This window comes from Hyperolius riggenbachi, chromosome 8 (genome assembly GCF_040937935.1).
Source record: "Hyperolius riggenbachi isolate aHypRig1 chromosome 8, aHypRig1.pri, whole genome shotgun sequence".
Taxonomy (NCBI): domain Eukaryota; kingdom Metazoa; phylum Chordata; class Amphibia; order Anura; family Hyperoliidae; genus Hyperolius; species Hyperolius riggenbachi.
In genome coordinates this window covers 109,541,886-109,565,763 of record NC_090653.1, presented here as the reverse complement: position 1 = coordinate 109,565,763, position 23,878 = coordinate 109,541,886, and the positions used below count along the sequence as shown (strand labels likewise).

Here is a 23,878-nt window from a genome sequence, read left to right as displayed (position 1 = left end):
CCTTTCTCTTTTCCCCAGTGGAACGTCTCCCACTGGTGGGATATCTCTGAGGCTTGCCTCTCCGAGACGCCTGCCCTAGCAGACGATTACTGCCAGGAGCTGAGATCCCAATCTTCACCTGGGCCGAGGATCTCACACACGGGGTTCCCATTCAGAGGTAACCATACCTCTGAGGAATCACCGTGTGGTGGATATTTCCACAATCTTGTATATTGTACAGTGTTTGTCATTTTTTCTGCTATGGTATCCAGAGGTTAGTTGCACTTGCATTATTGGTGATTCTGCAGATCACTAATAATCAGATTCTCTCTGCTTACTGACACCGATCATTACACAAATATTACGTTTCCTTTTACCTCTGTATAGTAAAATACAAATAAAATTTAGTTTGAAATTAAAATAAACGTGGACTGAAAATAAGGATAGTTTTGTTTTATATGAAACCAGCAAGGAAGTCTACGAAGCGTCTAAGATGAGTTCTGTATTCAAAAAGAAAGAGCAGAACTGCCCGGTGCAACAGCATTTATTTATAAGGCAGACCCCACGTGCCTGCCAAGTAAACAACCCCATCCAACACGTCAATGTATTGACCCTTCCATCCCCAGGAGCGTAAGGTTACATGGTGACAGCAGAGGACCAACCTTCCTTAACCCATTCCAAGCACCATGGCTCCTATCCACAGCTCCTGACTGTCTGTGGAACCCAAGCCAGATATCTTGAGGAGTAGAGTTCCCTCATGGCTCTCACGCTAAGTTCTCAGAATCCTCCTGTGGTGAGGAGGGGGAAATTTAGCAATAAGAGAGCAAACACACTTAAACATGATCTGAAAATGTCAATGTGTCACTATCTAAAAATGAGAATAAGTTTAATCTCCGCTTTCTGCGGCCTTAAACTGATAAAGGCTTGGACTTGTAAGAGGATCCCCACACAGCTGTCTTCTGCACTTAGTTAGAGCAACTTGGAAAGAAAAAAACCAGTGAGGAATTTAGTTCCCCTAAAAATAGAATCAATATACAGCCTGTGACTTGCCACTTTTCAGATTACTCTGGTGTGAACTGCATTCAGCTGATGACCCCTGTAATTGCTTTTGACAGTCCTCCCATATTTGATCAGCGTATTTTTGTGGACAAAATTTATAACAAGTTGTTTTTACAAAGGGACGGCCAGGAACAACCTTTCTTACACATTTTAAAGTGATTAAGTTAAGTAGCGCTGGCTGCGCAGCAGATTCTTTTTGGAAATATTGGCTGGTGATAAACTTTCAGGCAAAGGTAGGTACAAAATTCTCTGCCTCACCTACCTGCTCTGCTGCTGTCACTCATGTTTTTGGTGTTCCTTATGTATGTGTACAATTAAGTGGAAAAACATTGCTGTCTAACACATTGATTCAAAACGTCTTGGTAATACGTTCATGAGGATGATGAATAAAATATATGAAACTTTGAGTTTTATCAGACTTGTTTTACATTAGTACAAATCATCCAAAGAATGAGAATTAAATTAGATCTGCTGCCATAAAATATGTCAATCTAAGACAGGCTGTGATTCAATTTGCAATTTGTCTTTGGAAGGAAAAGGACAGAAAATATGAAAGCGAAATATTCATAAGGCTAGATAGTAGTAAACTGATATATTTTATTTTTACTACTGTATGTCGCTGACATCGTCCACAGCGCTGTATATTGTCATGTAACTTAAATTGTCCCTTAGTGGGACGCACAATCTAATCCCTACCTCAGTCATAGGTCTATGTATGTATTGTGTAGTGTATGAATCATAGTCTAGGGCCAATTTTTGAGGAAAGCCAATTAACTTATCTGTATGTTTTTGGAATGTGGGAGGAAACGAGTGCCCGGAGGAAACCCACACAGGCACAGGGAGAACCTACAAACTCAGTACAGATAGTGCCCTGAATGGCATTTGAACCCTGGAACCAGTGCTGCAAGTCAACAGTGCTGACCACGCCACCGTGCTGTATATATTCGGTTGTATGGCTAGTCATCAATCAGTTAAATATAATAAATCAGTCAACAGCCAGGCAATTCATATTATACAGTAATACGTAAACCAGTACAGACTGGCGCAGAATGATATTAGTGCATATATAGTGTCCTTTACTGCATAAAATGCACCTTGTATTGCATTTTTAAGATCTAAACATCAATATCAGGTTTTGTTTTTTGTTTCTTGAAATGTTTGTTTGATTTTTCTTTTTTTTTCAATTTGTTACAAGTTTTGTTGGTCTTATTTATTTTATTGATGTCTTTATTTAGCCTTTTGCTGTTTATGCCTTGCCTGCAGTTTTAGAGTAAACACCAACAGATCAGTTCTGTAATTCTATGGCTTCAGTGTAAGTGCTACGTCATACCCTTACATACTAGTCTATACAGTATGCTCATCCTTCGCTGACTTTCTCCTTATTAGGATTCTCCCAGTGTGGACATGTTAGAAATTCCTGTTGTTTTGCAGTTGTGCAGAGCTCATTTGCAAGCAGTTGTCTGTGTTTGTCCAAGGTTAGGTAACATTATATTTCTTACAAATCAGCCTAGCAAAATAATGACTGTAAATAGATTTGCATGGGTTGCAGGTACTTTCAGCAGGCCATGTGCTGGTTTTATATAACACAAGATCACAAACACTTTCACTTATTTATTTCTGCATTGTGTATTAGATATAAACTGATGATCACAAGGCAAACCTAGGCAGTTGCCTAGGGCCTGGAGAGAATCTAGGGGCCTGGTGAATGCTATCCCTCACCAAATCTTACTAAAAAAAAGCCAGGTGACCATCAGTGGTGGGCAAAACTGTTCTCTTGTCTAGGGCCCCATTTTATCTTATTCCATTATTGGATCATCACGATGCTGTTAAGAAAAACAGTTAAGACCTGTTCATGCTATGTACTGTTAATATGGCACAAGCATTTTTGTATAGGGAGTGTTTTTAGCTTGCACACTATATACAGTACTATGCTTTGCATTTTTCAAACGACCTGCTGTCTGCGTCAGGGAATGCACTCCATTAAAGTTTATGGGAAAGTTAACAAAGCAGGTACACACATACGGGTACATCTTTGTGTGTCTTCTTCTGGTCCAAACGATTGTGTGTGTGTGTGTGTGTGTGTGTGTGTGTTTTTCACAAAGCCTTTATAGAGGTCTGTGCATAGTGATTTTATATTGAAAGGACACAGATATTACACACAGCCCCCGACTGTCCTTACTTTTAGCGGCAGAATTCTTGCTTTGGAACCAAATCCACCAACCCCTCTTTGTTCTTCTTTTGTTGGTCTCTCAGCCCTGATGTACATATCTAAATAAATCCATCCACTGCAAACAATATTTGTATTGTCCTAAAACTTTATGCTCAGTCTTGCAGAGGTACTGTAGTGACTGACTTATAGAAGAATGCAAAAACTATTCAGGATACCCATTTCATGGTCATTTTCCTGGTCTCAGCATCAGAAACACTTTATATATATATATATATATATATATATATATATATATATATATATATATATATATACAGTATATTGCTTTATAATGGTATGCCCCGCCCTCCCAGAGATGTTTAGCCTAGGCAATTTAGCTAGGTGGAATTCTACTCCCAAAGCATTCTGGGTGACCAGGTAAATTTGATATGCTCGATATGGACCTCTCAGTAAAGAAACATTCCATAGTGGTCACCTGACAGCACTAAAGACGTCGCCCCCTGAGATACATTTCAAAATGTAAATTGGGCGTGGAAAGATTTTACAATGGGCAAACCCTGACTAAATAATCTATAAAGTAATATTACATTAATAAAATAAGCATTTTTATTCACTACGGTAATTTTATCACAGTTCCTCCTTAACTATTGGATAGCTTATTTGCTATTGTAAACGATATGCAGGAAAATAATCTGTGTAAGCCGAAGAATGAAGAAATGTCTTGCTCACATATTCATCGTAGTATGCATACATTAAGGTGGGTGTGTCTATGGGGGCATATGTTCTCCAAATCTTTTTATACTGAAATGTGTTACACTGTCACATGTGAGAGTGTATAATGAACTTAGTGTATAATGTACTTTTTGAACATGAGCTTGCAAACAAATTATGTTTTCAGCAACTAGAAAGTCAAAAAGTAGTTAAGACGGGACATAATGTCAAGTGGACCTGAACTCTTGCATAGGACAGAAGAGAAACATAGAGAAATGCACTCTCATCTGTGACTAATCACAAGTTGTAATTTGATCTCTCCCCTGTTGCCACGGGAGAGCAGCTAAATGGTAAACTCAGGATGTTAAAATGTCTGCTGCCATGAAAGCAGGAAGTGGGCACACTGCAGATTATTTGCAGGATTTATATCAGCTGTTCCAAAGAAATGTTTTTTTTAAAGCTTATTATACTGTTGCTTACCTTTTAGAACAGAGAGGAAGTTCTCAGTTCAGGTCCGGTTTAAGTTCATTTGGGACACCTTATTTTTTTGTACTTTTTCTTGTGGGAATCTGAAAAGTAAAAAAGAAAAAGGTAAAAAGTTGTAAGTACAGGAAATAAGCAATTTGTAAAGTAGATGAATCCTTACCAAACAGCGGAAAATGCGGGGTTATTGTTTTACTGAGAGGGTAAAATCTGATGGAATAGGTTAACCTATAATTTCCATGTTGTGTACACTAAGTGCTGAGCCTACTGACACAGTTGTGTCCGCTTTTCAGTTACACATCAATGTTATTCCTGGAACCCACTAGAAAGTGCAAAACGCTATCGCAGTCACTAGCGATTTGCGATAGCAATTTGCAAGCGATTTTGGGAGCGACTTCCCTGCTCCTATGCAATACATTAGAATGGAAAAGCTCCCAAAATACTGCATGTCCTGCGATTGCAATTGCTGTAGAGGAATCTGTCCCATCCATTAACATTGGCAGAGCGTTTAGGGAAATCACTAGTTGAAAGCGCTCCCTAAGCCCTCAAAAAATGCTCTAGTGGGTTCCAGGCCTCGTTCACATCATATACACTGCCGTGCATATTTTCGCAGCGCCTGTGTTGTGCGGCATGCAAGAACTTACTATGCACTTCTGCTGTTCCCATCTTATGCGCTGCGCAGCAGTCGGATGCGCTATCGCACTGCTGGATGCATTTTTGGGGGGGAAGCACATCATTGACCCATTCACTGTAATGAATTATCAGCTCATAGCTCATATCATACACGTTGTTCCGATTGCACGGCCATCTGCGCAAAGTCATGTGTACGAGGCCTTACAGATGCTGAAGAGCGGATAGAAGTGGACACAACTGCATTAGTGGGCTCAGGCCCTTACAAATCAAAATTAACTTTTGGTTAAATAATAAACATAATTCAGAAATAATGGAAGGCGAGGAAGTGATTTAGTTTGTTTTTCCAGCCATTGAGATTTTAGGGCCCGTTTCCACTTCAGCCACCATGTGTCTTTGAGACGCACGTCGACACTTGCTGTGATGTGAGAATGCCTCTGGCTAGAAGTAATTCACATGCCCAATGTATTGCTGCATGCCGTCCCTGGTTTTATCCCCCACGCGTGAATCGGACAGCAGCTTATTGATTTCAACAGGCTGCATTTCCCCATCTGAATTTGCATGCAGGAAAAAGCAGTGCAATGCCCCGTGCTGAAACCAGTACTTAGGGAGAAATCACAGCTGTGCTTGCAGGGTTCTCTTCAAGCATTTTGTGACACGATATGTGCATTTTGTCTGAGTTGTGTATGCGGGAGTTACAATGAGGAATTATGTGTTGTGCGGAAATGTTGTATCTGTTTTTTTAAATACTGTACAAACTCACGCATAGACCCGTAGGAAAGGTTTAGTTTTGTTTTTTGCATTGTGGCAAAATGCTGCAGATTTTCACAAGTGTACCTCTGCCTTAGTGTATTTTGGAAACACAGTAAGACGGCTGAATTGCCATGTGACTTCGTACTGTTTGTCTGTTACCATAGCAGCAACTTGCAGAGTCAGCAGGTACATTTGATATTTAGAATCTCATAACATCATTATAAAAGTACATCAAGCTCTTTCTGTAAATTAACCCCTTTATAACTGTCATGTGTGACCTGCTTTTCTACTGCCACATACCGTATGAGGTGTTAACCTTCAGTTGGGAAAATACCAATTGTGGATTCACTTAAAGGACCACTATCGCGAAAAAAGTAGGCAGTTAAAATATGACAGAACCTGCAGGTTTTGGGCCAGTACATCTCCTCATGGGGGATTCTCAGGGTTTTCTTTGTTTTCAACAGCATTTCCTGAACCGCAGTTTAACTGCCAAAATAGTTAGATACCAGCCAGCCTCCTTACTCACTTGCACACTATTTTGTCAGTTAAACTTTGCAACTGCTGTTCTTCAGGAAATACTGTTGAAAACAAAGGAAACCCTGAGAATCCCCCATGAAGAAATGGACTGGACCAAAACCGGTCAGTTCTGTCAGATTTTAACTGCCTACTTTTTTCCCGATAGTGGTCCTTTTAATAAAGACTTGCGGTGGCACCCCAGCAATTAACTATGTATTTCCGGGCCATCATCTGCTCAAGTGATTGCCACCCGATTACTGGTATTGCTGCTTAGAGGCTGCCTCTTCTCCCTCCACTGCGCTGTTCCTGAAGCTGGCAAAAGTGAGCTCTAACTTGAAAACAAACGTGAGCGCAGTGCACAGGTTCAGAATGGCTCATACCTGCAATGCCTGCACAGTAGCGCAGAGCCGCTGCTCAGTCTCGGTGGAAAAAGCTGAGCGCAGGCAGGACAAGCCCTTGTTTACAAGCATCGGGGCGGGGGGGGGGGGGGGATTGGGCGGGAAAGTGTCTCAGCGCTAGAACGGCAAGGTAGAGGGGGGCAGTGGAAGCCTCTAGATTATCCAGAAGCTTCCCTTTACCTAGGTAAGTACCCATTTGTGAACTTATTATTCCCCTACAGATACACATTTATCAGTACTCTGGAAACACCCCTGCAAGCTCATATACCTGTATTTTTTATTTACTAATAAAATGTAGACTACACCCAAGCCTTACTGACCCCTTAACAAACCAGGCAGATTGGCAGGAAGGTGGAGCCAGGGAGAATGGGGCCCCACGCCTCATCCAATACCATTCCACAAGGTATTTTATAATGTGGCAGAACCTTTTTTTAAGCTCCAGTGCTCAACTGTAGTGATGATTGTAATCTGATAATTATGATTTTGCAATTGTGGCCATATGTAATTAGGATTTTGAAATACAATTAATTTTGCATAATCCATTTGCAACTTTGCATAATTTTGTGCGAATTTCACTGGTTAATAGGAATGGTGGGAACAAGTACAAAAAACCCACATTTTTTTTTCAAAAAGGCCATGTACCGGTAGTTTTTGAAGAAAAATGTAAAAATCCAAAGAAAAAATGCTTTTTTAAACTCAGCAAAAATTCCTAATTGCAAAATTACGGTTCCGGATTACAGTTACAAACACAAACAAAATGTTGCATTAAATTTTCACATCATAATTAAAAATTACAATGTGAAATTATGATTAAGAGAAATACGTGCTCATCACTTCTCAAATGATATAATTTTATTGGACCCACCTATATTTTTGGGTGTGGTAGGATAATGTAGCTTGGTGATGTGCCATGTAATGCCAGTGGCAGCAGGAAAATCTAGCATGCTGTGGCTAATTTGTACAGTCTATGGCCTTTTGCTCAACATTTTGGAGGAGGAGTAAACCGCACATTGCCAACAAAGGCACTAAAGTCAATAGGTGTGAGAAAACTCATTCTTGCCAAATACATTAGTCAATAGGCATAAAAATCCATATTTTCAAGAAAGTCCTCATTTTGTCAAATTGTGAATCTTGGGAAAATTACTACATATTTTTGTGAACATTTTTGTGTCGATTGAAAATGTAAATTTTGGTGTGAACATGACTTTGGTGAAAAATTAAATTCTCCCCTATTCCTCACTTCCTGTACCTGGAACCCCTATTGATTTAGGGTGAATCTTGGTGGTCCAAGAACCTGTTAATGAGGCTAGATATGTAGCCTTACAAGTATACAGGTGCCTCCCTGTGAGTGATCCTTGTCAATATTGCATACTGCATACTGCATGGTGCATAGAACAGTGTACTACAAGATGCTGTGCCAAAAAGTAATGCCTACAGCCGGTCAGAAGTATCCAGTATGCTTTTGACTGTAAGATGTCATAATAAAACTGTTGACCTTCAGTGCAGAAAACTGAAGTCCTCAACAGAGGCACAAATGAGGAGGAGATGGGGTAAACCTTAATCTAAGATGTACCGTACTCTGTGTTGACAAGCACTCAAATCAAATCAAATCAAATCAAATCAAAGATAGCTTTATTGGCATGACCAAGATTCATTACAGGTATTGCCAAAGCAAGGGCAAATAGGGGACATGGGAGGGGGTGGGGTAGGGGGAAAATGGCTAAGCAGTCTGTGGACATTTTTTAGGTTTTCAGTTCCGTTATGCTCCTCTCAGTCTGTGGCATGCTGTGACATAGTGTGCAGCGATTGTCACTGTGGATTCCTCTTCTCCTAGTAGGATATATGTTTTTCTCTCCCTATACTGCTCTTGAAGGTCTGACTGTGTCAGAAGAATTGAATGATATGCCTGAATTGGAGGAGATTAGGAAGACCACCTATTCACCCTTCTGCAGTAAAGCACCAGTCAGTGATGACATAACTTCAAAAGTTTTTACGAATGAAAAATATTTCATGCTGAAGCCCCTCTGTGAAATGATAGAATAATAAGGGTGATAACAATTGCAACTGTTTCAGAATCAGAAGCACTTCCATATTGAGTACAGTCTACTCACAATCTCCATTTTGCAGCAGGCAGATCCACCACTGACACAGGATTTCCTGAGCACCAGCTCCAGGACCAGTGCATAGAATGGAACTGCTGGTCTGTCTGACACTCATTGAGTTATCCAAGATCTTCACTTTAATCAGCAGCATAGACAATTTAAACTGTAGGAGAAATGTGGATGTCCGCCCCCCAGCATGGTGCTCAGCATGGCAGTCTTCTTCCACATGGATATGAAGTGTATCATTGTTTTGACTAGTCTTTCCTTTGCTATTAATAGAGGAATGCAACAAGGGTGTACAAGAGAACCTCCCATTTGGAATCTTCTCCATGCTTGTGAGGTATTTTGGCTTCACTTCAGGTGCTGTCTACCTGCATACATGATCAAAAAGTCAACTGTATAAACTGACTCACCTGACAGAAAACACAAGTTGCCATTATTAAAAAGAGGCTATTTGCAGAGAATTCATCATATGCATCCCATGGCAGGAAGATCCTTCAGAGACTGAGCATTTCCTGATGACCTGTAGTGAATTTGTTCTCACAGGAAGTGTGACTATAATTTGAATGTGGCTGAAGCTTTTACATACCTTGGATCATCCTTCTATGCTAATCTGTTACTGGATATTGAGATCAACAGATGCATTTGGGAGGTCAACATTATCAATGGTCAACTTGATTAAAAGAGTTTAGAAAAATAAGCTGGTTACAGTGATCACCAAGATGTGCATCTACCCGGCATGTATCCTTTGTACTCTTATACACTGAAGAAACGTGCCACTCAGAGCCAAATCATCCACCAGGCAAACTAGGCAGATGCTTGGAGCCTAGTGGGTGTCAAGGAGCCCACTGGCTAGTGGCCACCTTCCCTGACCTCTCTACATTTCAGCTTACTAAAAGAGCTACAATAGGGTGCCAAATCTATTAACCTGCTCTGGGCTCCATTATATATTATTCCATCTTTTATGAAGGTTTCTTTCATAAAGAACTGGGTCATCACCGCTGAACCTTCACCTCCCTCTGTCCCCCTCCCTCTGTCCCCCTCCCTCCATGTCTCCTTAAGGATGACAGATGATTGTCAAGTGTGACTGGTGACGCCGTAGTATGGCAGCCTTGGCTCTTGACTTTCGGACATTATCCCCCCCATCCTTCCAGAACCTGTATTACCAAAACCAATTCCAGGTACAAACCCCCTTTTGTACTTGGTGAAATAAATTATTCTGATTCTGGTCCCTGGGGCCACCTGCATGCATCATTATATCATATTAACAGTTTTCATATGTAATGCCTTAACCAGTCTAAACAGGTCAGCTGGATAGCATGCTGGCTAAGATGTAGGATTTGTGCCTTTTGAGTAGGGTTCAATTCTTGGCTCAAGCCATTATGTAAAACAATGAGTCTGTGGGCTTCCCTAATGATCCTGGTCGCCCGTAGAGCATGTCATAGTGGCTGCAGCCCAGAAGCATTTTGAGTCTGCCAGGAGAAAATTGCAATATAAATGTTGTCTTGTCTAAACTGGGCATTTGCATTTCTTCTTCAAGCATGTTTCAGAACTGGATCAGAACCAGGTATGGTTCTGATCTAGTTCTGAAACATGCCTGAAGAAGAAACTTAAAGTTTCGAAAGCTTGCAAAGAAATCTTGTACAGTTAGTCAATAAAGGTATCATCACCTAAACAACTTTTGTTATGTCTTCGGATTCTCTCCATGACTAATACTGGACCACATGCAACAAGCCAAAGAGGAACATAGGAAGTTGGCGAGAGGACATCAAAACCAGGGCTGAGCATCCTCCTCATCAGAGTCTTCTTGTTTCATACGTGTGTTCTTCAACACAAGCAACAACCAAGAGATAGGCAGCACCCCCCAGAAAAGAAAGACCTGCTCAGGGTCAAATACCTCCAAGCCCATGGAGGTAGTGTAACTGAAGCAAATGGGACGTAACCAAGCACCATCATTTGAATCATTGAGACAATATTTATAGTTAATATTACTGCACTAATTTGTGCTTGAACTATGGAACACTATGGCACTTATCCACTCAATCAAAAGCAAACAAAGCTGTTGGTTAGTTAGAAATATCTTAGCTTGTTGACATCAGAAGTGGTGTCCTGCTATGTTTCACACACATAGGACATTTGCTTTCACTTAAAGGAAACCTGAGCTAAAAAATACACAAGGGTTTATACTTACCTGAGGCTTCCTCCAGCCCCTAGTAGTCTGTTTGATTGTATCCTCCCGATCCCCTCACTTCTCCTGCAGCTGAAGGAGTCCACAATCCAGGTTCAGGCCATGCACATCCCGTCACATCATTGGGCTCCTGTTTCTGGGTGCTTTCTGTGCAAGTGCACTTACAGTCTTAGCAAAGTGCACATATGCAGAACGTTCCCAGCTGTGAGAGCGCAATTGGGGGTGCACGCCACCGGGAAGCAGGGCTGTTGAGTCGTTACAAAAATCATCCGACTCCTCAGTTTATGAAACCTCAGACTCCAGGTACCCAAAATTACTCCGACTTCTTAGTCTAATTTTTACAAAGGCAATGGATTTGTTTCAAAAATCATCTGTCTCCACAGTTTATTGAAACCACCGACTCCGACTCCAGACACCCAAAATTGCTCCGACTAGACAGCCCTGCCGGGAAGCACATGCACAATAGCCCAGGGGTTGCATCTAACAAGCAGACAAGACTACAGGATGCTGAAAATCCTCAGATAAATATAAATCCTTGTGTACAGTATGCTTAGGTACTGTATATGATGCCTATTTGCACCATTGCAGGTCAACGCTCCAGTGCAGTTTGGGGATTTCTTCATCTTCCCCCCACTCACATCAGCTGATATCACAACACATGGCATGGAAATGTACATGAAAACATATGTTCTGGAAGGAACCATCTCAGTGACTTCTGTATCTAATTGCATTCATAGGTAATGACTTCAATGCTATATTTAAATGGGAACTAGCTGGTCAGAGTAGCATGCACAGTTTGCTGAATAAAGGGAATGGCAGACAGTCATATGCTGTTACATAGCTCAGTTAAAGTCCTGGCGTGTTTCGGAGGGAGAATTACTGGCGTCCAGAAACTTCCCTTTCACTTCACCCACAAAGCATTTCACGTTTTCCTGGAAAGTGCAACCAAGATCAAAATCTGAAATATTTCACCAGCCACCTACCTCACACTGGCGGGGGCTACACAGATTGTTTATGACAACAGTTCAGAGGACACCACACTCAACACAGCAGTGCAAGCAAAACATGCCTGAGTGGCAGAGGACAGCAGTGGTATTTACGTGATGGATCTTCACAATTGCTAACAGCATTTCCCAGTGAAGCCAGGGAGTTACAGGGATTGCCACAATAGCTCCCTAATGGTAGAGGGATTGTACTGCTGACTGAGCTCTTTTACCAGTGATATGGCCACAGGTATTGCAGCGCCTTTATTTGAAGGTCACTTATTTGAAGAGAGAGTAGAAATGGGGGATTCTTCCTTATTATCTCGCCTCTCGCCTCTTAAACGTGGCTGTACAGAAAGGTATTGACATGCCCTGTAGAAGCACTTTTCCCCCTCTGGCCTCAGACACCACCAGTGCGAGGCAGTACTTCTCTCCGCACGTCGCGTGCTGCATAGCACCTGAGTTTGGTGCAGCTATAGCAGCAATGGTATAATCTGTGGCCTGCGCACGGGTAATTCAGGTATCTGGCCCCTGAAATACTTCTCTTTGCGAGTTGCTATGACTCGGAGGGGGGGGGGGGGATAGTAATTACCGCTGCCTGGAATTTCACTGGCATTTGGCTCACCCTGCGCCGAATTGTCCGGACGGCAAAGTGCCATGTATGCCCAGCAGTGGCTGAGGAACAGGCTGAGGATTCCCTGTAAACAGCTGCAAAACAGTGAAGTGACTGGGTTTATCTTTTAGAGGGGCAAGTCAGTAGATGCTGTGGAGCTGATAAGTCAGTTTGTGGAGATCTAGCCAGATGCATCAGATCAGCCAGTTCTTGAGGAAGTGGGGTACGTGCCCCAGGAACCACGCTGTTAACCCTTTGATTTATTTAAAAAGGAGCCCCGTCCACAGTGTGGATTGTTGCCCGTCCGATTCTATGCACTTGAATATTGCGTCTCTTGCAAATGCAGGGCCGGATTTACCATAAGGCACTGTAGTCACCTGCCTACAGGCACCTGATCATGGAAAGGCAGCTCACTCCCCTTCCCAAGTGCCTTCCTTCCACTTTATTTATACAGGCTCCTGAGCGGAGTGTAAATGAGAGCATACTCGCCCATGTCTCGGCATTCCACTGACCAGATCTCCTTTCAGTCGGGGGCACCTCTACCTACTAAATACTAAGGGGCACGTGTAGCTACCTATGATGGGCAAGAGAGAAGTGACAGCTGCGACAGCCAGCACACTTGCAGTGCGGTTTGACTGGTGTTGGTCCATGGGAGGTGAGTCTAGAGTGTCAGGACATTTGTGCCTATAGGCTCCTGTGATGTAAATCCAGGCCTGTGCAAATGTATCTTAATTTCAGGAGACAAGTCAGTATCTGCACACTCATTTGTTTTAAATGAAACAAGCTTAAAGCAAATTTGAAATGAAGCTGTAAAAAAAGTTAGATACGAGTCTATGGCGATGGAAGGCTCTGGATCCCATAGAGCCTTCCTGATCCTCTGACCATTCCCTCGGTCCACCGCTGTTAGAATATTTGTAATTTTACCAACATTCTACAAACTCTCTGGTGCCCCAATTACTGCAGCGCTTTTTTTAAAAGTATTCGGGGAACATACTCTAAAGTTAGTTTACTGTGCAGTTTCTGGAAATCAACAATTTGCATAGACCATTCCATTTATATAGATGTGTACTCCGCTCCTCACCATACAATGTAAATAATCAGTTGCCCACAATAAATAACTCGCTCCACCATCCACAATCTTTCCATTGACTTTCATGTGAGGCATTATAATTTCCTCCTTTAATTATACAATTATAGTTGCCAGACCACTCATGGTGACCCAGGAGCAGTAGGAGAATATGAGGGGCATAGAGGGACCAAAAAGCCCTCCTACTAAAAAAAAAAAAAAAAAAAAAATCTAGGTGCACTGCAGTATGTGGTCCATGTCTTACCTCATAGTCATATTAATACATTGCCTGCATTGATGGGCAGCAATCATTCAGAAACAGCTGTATGCATGTTGTAACTGTATGTCTTAGCAAAATTAGCACAAAGTAAGCACACATTGTACTCCTGTGATCCTGAATGTGGGTCTGGCTTTTAAGGATATAAAGGGGTGGTTTGCAAATCAAGCAATGATGCATTATGGGAGATCTATCTTGCTCACATAAAACTGAATATGTTCATTGCTTCCCTTTTAAAAGAATGCATATTGCCTGGCTATCCTGCTGATCATCTGCCTCTAATACTCTAATCAAGCGGAGGCTTGAGGATATGTAAATTGCAGCACTGCATAGTGGATATTCTGTGTCCACTATGCAATGTCACAATTTGCATATCCGCAAGCCCCCGTCACCTGCAATTATACAGAGCACTTGCATGCGCCGAAATTTAACATGTTTACCCCTAGCAGGGCACCTCCGGCGCCAAAATGTACTTTTTTTTAACCGCAAATTGCAGGCATTTTAAAAGCCCTGATTTGCCACAAAAAAGGTCAATTTCCCGATTGTGGGCCCCCGCCACGCACCCAAATTTCTGTTCGTTGCTGCAAATTACAACTTTTATAAAAGGCACCTATGGCGGTGCTGTTTTTCCGTAAAGGCTCTTGCGTCCTTTGGGGGGCCCAATGTAAAACTTGCACTGGGCCCAAAGCTACGCCACTACGTACACCGCTGCTGAGAAGTGATTCAATACAATTTCTAGCAATGCTCATTTAATACACATAAGATTGCTATCCGTTTTCTTGTTCTGACTAATGTTCCACAATTATTGCAGATCCTGTAAGCATATAAATGTTCGGCATTTTATGATTATTGGTAATATGAATACATCACCTCTTGAGCACTAGCTGAGACACTGTGTCTGAAGCAATAAAGCCTCTATGTCCATTCCTAAAGTGGCTTCTTATGACCTTACGCAAGTCACTTTATCTCCCAGTGACTGAGTACCAAAATTAGCTTGTAGGCATCGGGGTAGACGAACTGATGATGTGCACTGACAGAGAAGTGTGCACCAGTGCAGAATTATACATATGCAATGAGCGGCTAATGTATAGTCATTCCACAATTATGTCCATGTCTTTTCATTAACTGCATTCCTTTTTTCATTTGACACTTGATGAAAAGATCATCCATGGATTTCTAAATGCTAAAGTCCTTGATCCATGCTACATTTTTCTTATACATTGTGGTATATAAATGTAAATGATCCCCATTTTGAGAAATTGAACTAGTCAGTCATTTTACACCTTTTTACCATGATGAGCAAAAGATAAAGGCTTTCACTTCAGGCAAAGTTTAGCAAAACTGCATTTTAAAAATGATTGCATGCAAATGAATGGATAAGCTACATTTCCCACTGAGGCCCCTTTTACACTAACTGCAATTAGTGGCATCATAGTACACTTCCCTGTGGTAGCTCGTCACAGTAGCCATTAACTAGTTACTGCACTGAGTGCAGGATATCTATATAGTTACATAGTTATTTTGGTTGAAAAAAGGCATACGTCCATCGAGTTCAACCAGTACAAAGTACAACACCAGCCTGCTCCCTCACATATCCCTGTTGATCAAGAGGAAGGCAAAAAACCCTTACAAGGCATGGTCCAATTAGCCCCAAAAGGGAAAAAATTCCTTCCTGACTCCAAATGGCAATCAGATAAAATCCCTGGATAAACCTCATTAGGCATTACCTAGTAATTGTAGCCATGGATGTCTTTCAACGCAAGGAAAGCATCTAAGCCCCTTTTAAATGCAGGTATAGAGTTTGCCGTAACGACTTCCTGTGGCAATGCATTCCACATCTTAATCACTCTTACTGTTAAGAACCCTTTCCTAAAATGGCTAAGGCCCGCTTCACATTAGCGTTCGCTGTCCGGATTCGCCGGGCCGGATCCGGCCATATACTGTACAAACGGAACGGACGTTCGGCATAGCAATGCAAGTCTATGCGACCGTACACACGCGTCCGTTCCGTACGGACCGGAGCCAGACCGGATCCGGACTCCGGACACTTTTCCAACATGCGCTATTTTTAAGGTCCGGATCATCCGGCAGACGCACCCGTACCGGAGCCTGACTGCACCGTCCGGCAATAGAAACCAGTGGGAAACAGAAAGCACAGAACAAACTGACTATAAAAAACAGACGTTCTACCCCACTTCCTATGCGTTTTCTAGTGGCCATTTTGGATGAGGACACATGGGCACAGCATTTCTGGAGTGGAGCAGCAGTGACTTTGTGCTGGAGCTGTTTGGCTGTATGTCGGACGTGGAGGTGAGGCCCTACGCAGCGGAGGACCTGATTCTACAGGTGCAGCTTCTGCTGACCTTCCAGACCCCAGGAATTTATATAGTGTGTTATCTCTTTAAAAAAACGGATCCGGATCGCAGCCGTATTCATACCTGATTGAAAACGTATGCAAACGGACCGGATCCGGATAGGAACCGTATGGGTCCGGTACGGTCCGGATCCGGTCCGGACATCCGGTCCGTTTTCCCCAAAAACGCAAGTGTGAACAGGGCCTAAAACGTTTTTCCTCCATGCGCAGATCATGTCCTCTAGTCTTCATCTGAAGTCCCAGGGACGTAGATCTCCATCAACCGTCGCTGTGCCACCCATAGGTGCACAAACCAGTGAACACAGTTCCCATTCACCGTTCGAAGTGCCTGTGATCAATGACCACCAGCATCAATGAGATGCCATGGTCATTGATAAATAACACATATATGCATTTCTCCCTGTTAGCGTACTAACAGAATGCAGAGGAAGATAAAGTGGGGGACATCTAGTGGCCAAATAGTAAAAGTACATACATTTAAAAAAAAAAAATTAAAATACATACATCTCCCATTCAAATTAACTCCTTACCACCCCCACTCTCCCATAGTTACCAAAATAAAACATTTGCATATTTAAAAAAATGATTTTTTTAAAAATAGACATAGTTACTCAAGGGACTTCACTTTTTTAATATGTATGTTACTGTCACGAGGAAATATTGCTGTTATTTTTGCAAATAAGGGCTAGTAATTAGTGACGCCAAACTGAAAAAAATACACCTTTATTTCCAAACAAAATATTGTCACCATACATTGTGATAGGGAAATAATTTAAACAGTGTGATAACCAGGACAAATGGGCAAATAAAATGCATGGGTTTTAATTACAGTAGCATGTCTTATTTTAAAACTATAATGGCTGAAAGGTGACAAATAATTAATTTTTTATTTTTTTTTATTATTATTATTCCCATTAAAATGCATTTAGAATAAAATAATTGTTAGCAAAACGTGCCACCCAAAGAAAGCCTAATTTGTGGCAAAAAAAGCACGATATAGATCATTTTGTTGCGATAAGTAGTGATAAAGTTTTTGGTGAATAAAAGGAACGCTTTATTCCAACCAGGACCCAGCACTGCAAGGCAAGAGTGCTATGCACTATGCCACCATGCCATCATTTAGTGATGATGTATTCTGTGCCCTCTTACTGGGACCCTATGGGGTGGGTCTTTCATTCGCCACCACAAGGAGAACAAGCCAGTAGCCCTTTAGCTAAACTTTCTGCTCTGTCATAGAAATGTATTACCAATAACCCCCCCAAAAAAAATGTAATCAGAAATGATGTATAAGGGCTGTGTTTGGTTGGTGTTCTTCGGGCAACTGTCGTTTGCACCAAAATCCCAAAACATACTAATAAATTCATTGGTTACCCCTCTAAACCTGGCATTAGACGAGGACTCTAGTAATGATCAGGTTGTGAGCTGTTGTTTCCAGGGGTGTTGACCACAACATTTCTGTGTCCCTCCATGGGTGTAGAAAACACTCTGCTTGGGACTCTACATAGGTAAGGCAGGAGAGAGGCACGAGGGGAGGGAAGTGAGCTGCCTTTCCATCATCAGGCGCCTGTAGGCACGTGTCTACAGTGCCTTATGGTAAATCCGGCCCTGTATACATCTATAGTAATAGATTTTAATAGTAGAATTATAAACTAAAACCTGAGGACTAGACACGGAGTCCTCAAACTCCAATTCTTAGGGCCCTTTCACACTGGAGCGGTGCAGAAAAATTGCCGCACTACTACCGCAGCCCAATGTATCCCTATGGGGGAGTTCACACTTGCCATGCTGCGCCGGAAGTGCCTGATCTAACGGTATCGCAAAACTATGTTACCGTGCGTCTTTTCTGGCGACCTGCAACAATCTGCGTCAGCCCGGCAGTCATGTTCGTCTATGGTGATGCAGGTTTTTTGTAAACAGTTGACGGCACAACGTTATGGCGCACAGTAGCGTATTTTTACAATACGCTTCTGTGCACTAACGCTTACCCCCAAGCATGAAGTGACCACAAGCACGCGTCTCTTCCTGCTTGGCTGGTGGCCAGATAGGGAACGCCGCGTACTAACACAGTAGCGTATGGGTGTGCGGCGTACCCACTGCACCGCCAAAAACAGGCCTTCAGGGAACACCCTGAAGGCCTGTTTTTGGTACTGCAGTGGGTACGCCGCACACCCACTGTTTTCCCCATATCTGGTTTCCTTGTTAGGCTTGTGTTAGGTCATCGCTATCTGCTTATACCCATACTCAACAAAGCTGAAGGAAAAAAATCTTTTACAGAAAAATGCAATTTCTCTTCATCACTTACTCCATACATTGTAGCTGGTTTCACACTAGGGAGTTGCACATTTTGTAAAACCAGAACTGCAAAGCAGAGGGAGGGAAAGTGGAGGGAGTATACAATATACTGCATGCATTGCATCGCACATGTAATGCACTAAGTTAAAAAGGTCATAGCGTAAAAGTATGCTTCACTGCAATTATAACTGCACACTTCATCTGGTACCACACAGCATGCCTTGCATTATTCCGACAGATTCAGTCACACCACACTGCTAACTCCCCGATGTGAACATACCATTAAATTATGACTACATTCAGGATGCAATGTAACATAACCTCCAGTGTGCAAGCACCCCAAAGGCTTATGTCTGTAAGCTGCATTGTGAACATTGTGTTTACATTAGAGAGTCATATCAAGGTCAAGCAGTGAGTATATGCTGTCCTCCTCACAACTCTTCACAAACAGACTTGACATTACATAGATGAATATTTCCTAAAAATATTACATGTCCTTACAAAAGGCATATATTTGGTGCTATAGTTCTTGTTGCCTAAATTCTGGGTATTTGGTGCTATAGTTCTTGTTGCCTAAATTCTGGATATTTGGTGCTATAGTTCTTGTTGCCTAAATTCTGGGTATTTGGCTCTATAGTTCTTGTTGCCTAAATTCTGGGTATTTGGCAGTATAGTTCTTGTTGCCTAAATTCTGGGTATTTGGTGCTATAGTTCTTGTTGCCTAAATTCTGGGTATTTGCAGTATAGTTCTTGTTGCCTAAATTCTGGGTATTTGGCGGTATAGTTCTTGTTGCCTAAATTCTGGGTATTTGGCGGTTTAGTTATTGTTGCCTAAATTCTGGGTATTTGGCAGTATAGTTCTTGTTGCCTAAATTCTGGGTATTTGGCGGTATAGTTCTTGTTGCCTAAATTCTGGGTATTTGGTGCTATAGTTCTTGTTGCCTAAGACTAGGGGATCTTTATTTTTTTCTGAAATATGTTAGAAAGAAGACTAGACGTTTGATCCCAAAAACATAGATTAGTGGACATGTCCACTACATGTAAAATATGATCTGTCTTCATCACAGCTTCTGAAACATGACATAGAATATGATGGGTCTCTTTTATTTAAGATTCCACTGCCTCCATCCTGCAAAGTGCCCTCCATAGCTGGACTTTGTTGTACTGCTCACCGCATTTAAACAGCACCATATCTTTCATCTTTCCATTACATCATACATGTTGCCCCTTTCTTCCAGCATCCGTCCGTAAATAACTGCTGAAATATATTTCTGGGTAAAGTGTAAATGTGGTAGTCAGCAGCGATAAGAGCTTTGAAATGGACAGCTATGAGAACTCTGTGCAGAGGCTGCCACAATCACAGATCATTTGTGTTATGCAGAAAGCCTCTGACAAAGTGCATCTGAGGCCTGCTTGACATTTAAGTCAAGCTCTGTCAAGCATTACAGTAATTACAATGACAAAATAATGTTCTATTATTCAGTGTGTCAATTTGTTATTTTAAAGTGATACAATCATCTCCATACTATATTTTTGAAATGCAATTTAAAGCAAACATGTCAGATAAACGAACATTGCTGCCTATGTATAGGGGCCAAATGTGGCTACAGCCTACCTTTATTATGCAGTAAATGCTTAAAACACACAAAATGGTGGACTACTTGTTGGGATTAAAAGCACCACTTTTATTAACAAAATGTTATCCATCATAAATAAATAACATAGTAAAAAGTGCTACCAATTTTATAAACAGAAAAAAGGGAGTACGAGCAAAATGAACGCTATGGAAATGTGGGCGCCAGAATTAGCCGCTAGTATAATGTCAGTAAAATTACTCATATTCTACTACTGGGCAATGATAATTCCAATAGCAATATATATCAGCAAATTTTACCAATATTTTACTAACTGTGGGGGCCAAATCGGTGCTGCAACTTGTCTGTCCAATCGATGATTTGTTCGATTTCGGCCTGAATTCAGTCATCAATGTATTAATCGAGCATGTGGGAAAATCTTGGTCAAAGTGCATCATCGGGTACGTGGCGAAAATGTTGGTCACAGGGTTTGATATCACAACCTCGGAAGTACATGGTGGACCCCCCAACCAATTTTCCCCAAAGTGGAAAATGCCCCTCCCCCGCCCATACTGTGTAAATTCTCGCCTGTCCCTCTGGAGCAACGCCATCTGTTGTCACCCCGTTACCTAATGCCTGTACCACATGGCACCAGGCACACATGCCACGTGGTACACGCACCATGTGGTATAGCACTGGCGGTAACCAGGGGGATAGTACAGGACACGGGGAGTCGAACAAGCAGGAGAGGTGAGAATTTACATAGCATGGGCACTAGGGGAGGAACCCGCATATAGTTCATGCTGGGCAGCCAACAGATCTCTCTGTGATTAGATTCGATCAGCGAGAGCTCTGTCTCATGGTCAATCTGTCCATACTTCCTATATGTATGGGAACCATTAAACAAGTAAATTCAAAATGGACGTTTTAAGACAGAGACGGACCCATTACTGTTTGTGTACTCCTCGTTCATTGCCTGATGAAGTGGGTTGATGCCCGTGAAACGCGTTGCAACACTTTTTTGGAGTATGTCAATAAAATTGTGTTTTTGAAATTGACAGTTCTGTGTCTGCTTTGGGGAGGTAAGACCAGACCACCAGGACCTCCTCTGCAAATTTAACAATTTTAGCATATTTCATTCTTTTGATGCCTCTGTTTACTATATACAGCAGTGTCAGAGAGGTGTAAGCAGAGTAAGGAAACAGTTTAAAGAAAACCTGTACTGAGAATAAAAGTCAAAATAGACATACACAAGTCATACTTACCTTCCATGTAGTCTACTCCTCCGTGTCTTTCTCCTGTCCTGCGTCCTATTTGTTCACTATGATCAAGGGAATTTTCTGTCCTCCATTTTGAAAATAGCCATTACCCATAACAGCTTTCTGGTCAGCACACAGTTAAACTGTAACATCGCCCACTTGAGCCATAGGGAAACATGGACACATCAGTTCTCCTCTCAGCTGTAACTGACAGCAACTGATATTTTACTGACAGCAACTGATATATTTCAGATCTGACAAAATATTGTCAGAACTGGATGGGATTATTGTCAGAAGAAAATGGAGCGCTTCTGAGAGGAACTGATGGCAAGGTAACTATGCAATGTTCATTTGAAGTTACCTCATGTGTTTATTTTAAATATTTTTACTCAGTACAGGTTCTCTTTAAGGAATACTACTATGCTATGCACATATAGAGGTGTTACCAGCTTAGTACCAATACAAAGCTGATAAGATGGATGGAGTGCCCCTCTGTTTCGGGGGCCCTGGTGCAATAGCAACCTCTGCATCCCCTATTGCTATCTAGCAAAAGCAGATACAAGGGAAACAGTGTTATTATCGCCATCCTTTATTTGTAATTTGCCAAGAGCAATAATCTGCAAAAATGCCAAATTACTGTACAGTAGGAGAGACAGAACCCAACTCATACCAGCTGTCCAAGAGGTAAAGGTCAGACTACTCATCTGTTGACTGTGGAAGAGGCACTAAGACAACAATCAGTTAGTTCTATAGACTGACTGATTGATTTGTCCTGAGCTGTGTAGAGCAGTAACATATAAATAGCATAATTACAGAGCTGCACTACTAGGTAGTAAGCAATATGGTTATATATATTTAGAACAGCTCACTGGTCAACTACCGTAAGTGAATTTACTGCTTACTGACTGCTGAAAGGGGCAGACATGTACATGTACACTAAGGCAGGTGTTCTGATTTCATGGAATATAACTATAATAATGTGACCAGGATAGGCCTGTTCTGAGATTAACACTTGAATTCAGCAGGAATGTTGCAAGCCATTACTGTATCTTGACGCCGTGTGTTTTTTAATTAAATTTCTACTTGTAATGTTTTGTGCGCTTACGTTGCACTTGCGATTTTGCTGAGGCTATTTTTTCCTGGTTTCCTGATTGTTTACCGTTTTTCATGCGTTTTTTTCAAACTAAGTGCTTAAAATGTGCAGCAGCCACTGCTAATGCGTTTTTCTAAAAACTCATCGCATCATTGTGTACAGGTCATCACGATTTTCATGTTTTTTTCAAATGACCTTGCGATTTCAAAAATGTATGCAATACTAAAAATGCAGCACAAACGCAGCAGTGATGCACGAAACAACAGTAATTGTGCCTTGTGTAAGCAGAGCACAGCAAATTTACCTAAAGCCAGGGGAGCACCGCCCATCACTCTGTTAGTGCCATGCGCATTAATGTGATAACAGCTGTGTTACTATAGCAACACGGCCAGGGCCATATTAGTAATCTTTACCGCCCAAGGCCACTGTCAGTAGCTGCCCCCCTCCAGTATAGGTAGCTTGTTGACCCTTCCCTCCAGTATACGTAGCCAGATGACCCTCCCCCAGTTTAGGTAGCCTGAAGACCCTCCCTTCCCTCCAGTATAAGTATCCTGATGACCCCTCTCCCCCTTTCCTCTAGAATAAGAAGCCAGATGACACTACCCCCCCCCTCCCCCCCCCCCCCACACACACACACAAACACACACACACACATCCAAATAGGTAGCCTGATGACCCCCTCCCTCCAGTATAGGTAGCCAGGTGACCCTTCCCTTCCCCTAGTATAGCCTGCTGCCCACCCACCCTTGATCCTTTGGTGCCCTAGACCATGGCCTATGTGGCCTTGGCTTAAATCGGGCCCTGAACGCGGCACTAATATAGTAAAAGTCTGTGCTCCACTAGCGTTAGGATCAGTAAAATTGCTGTGGCCTACATGCACATGGCTAGTACTGATCCTACTAAGAAGTAGTCTTAAGTCCCTTTCTGTTTTCCTGTACAGCAAGTGTTTTGTTACCTATGCAAGTGAAGCAGTCAAACAGAAAGTGGAACTTAGCGTGATGTCCAGAAAAGTACATAGAAGGTAAATAATTTATATGGCTGAGAAAAGCAGAAAAGTTTCAAAGGTCATTACTTTTGTTTGTTTTGCTTTATTATGAAGCTAATCTTACATCAGACTGGGGACATGATCGGGTGGTGCCCGTGGCCGATACCGTGCATGTACAGTAGTCTGCATCTAAGCCTAGCTGCAGACTTTACGTGGCTGACAGTGGCACAACATAGTGGACTGGGAAAAGGACGACTAAAGGGGGCTGCAAGAAGCCCCAGGTAAAGTCTAGGATTTTTTTTGGTCCGATTGTGGCACAAGTGAAAAGACCCATTCAATTGCATGGGTCAGCAATTGCAACAAAAATTATGCA

The 23,878-nt window shown here is 42.0% G+C and overlaps 1 protein-coding gene across 2 annotated transcripts in view; it reads left to right on the top strand.

Annotated features, from left to right (window-relative positions):
• Positions 1-1,057: 1,057 nt before the first annotated feature.
• Positions 1,058-23,878, top strand: part of FGF13 (fibroblast growth factor 13) — a 553,717-nt gene continuing 530,896 nt past the window's right edge. For both annotated transcript variants that reach the window (XM_068250991.1, XM_068250987.1), the window contains exon 1: positions 1,058-1,271. The gene's annotated coding sequence lies outside the window, so the exon portion shown is untranslated. The remainder of the gene's footprint in view (positions 1,272-23,878) is intronic.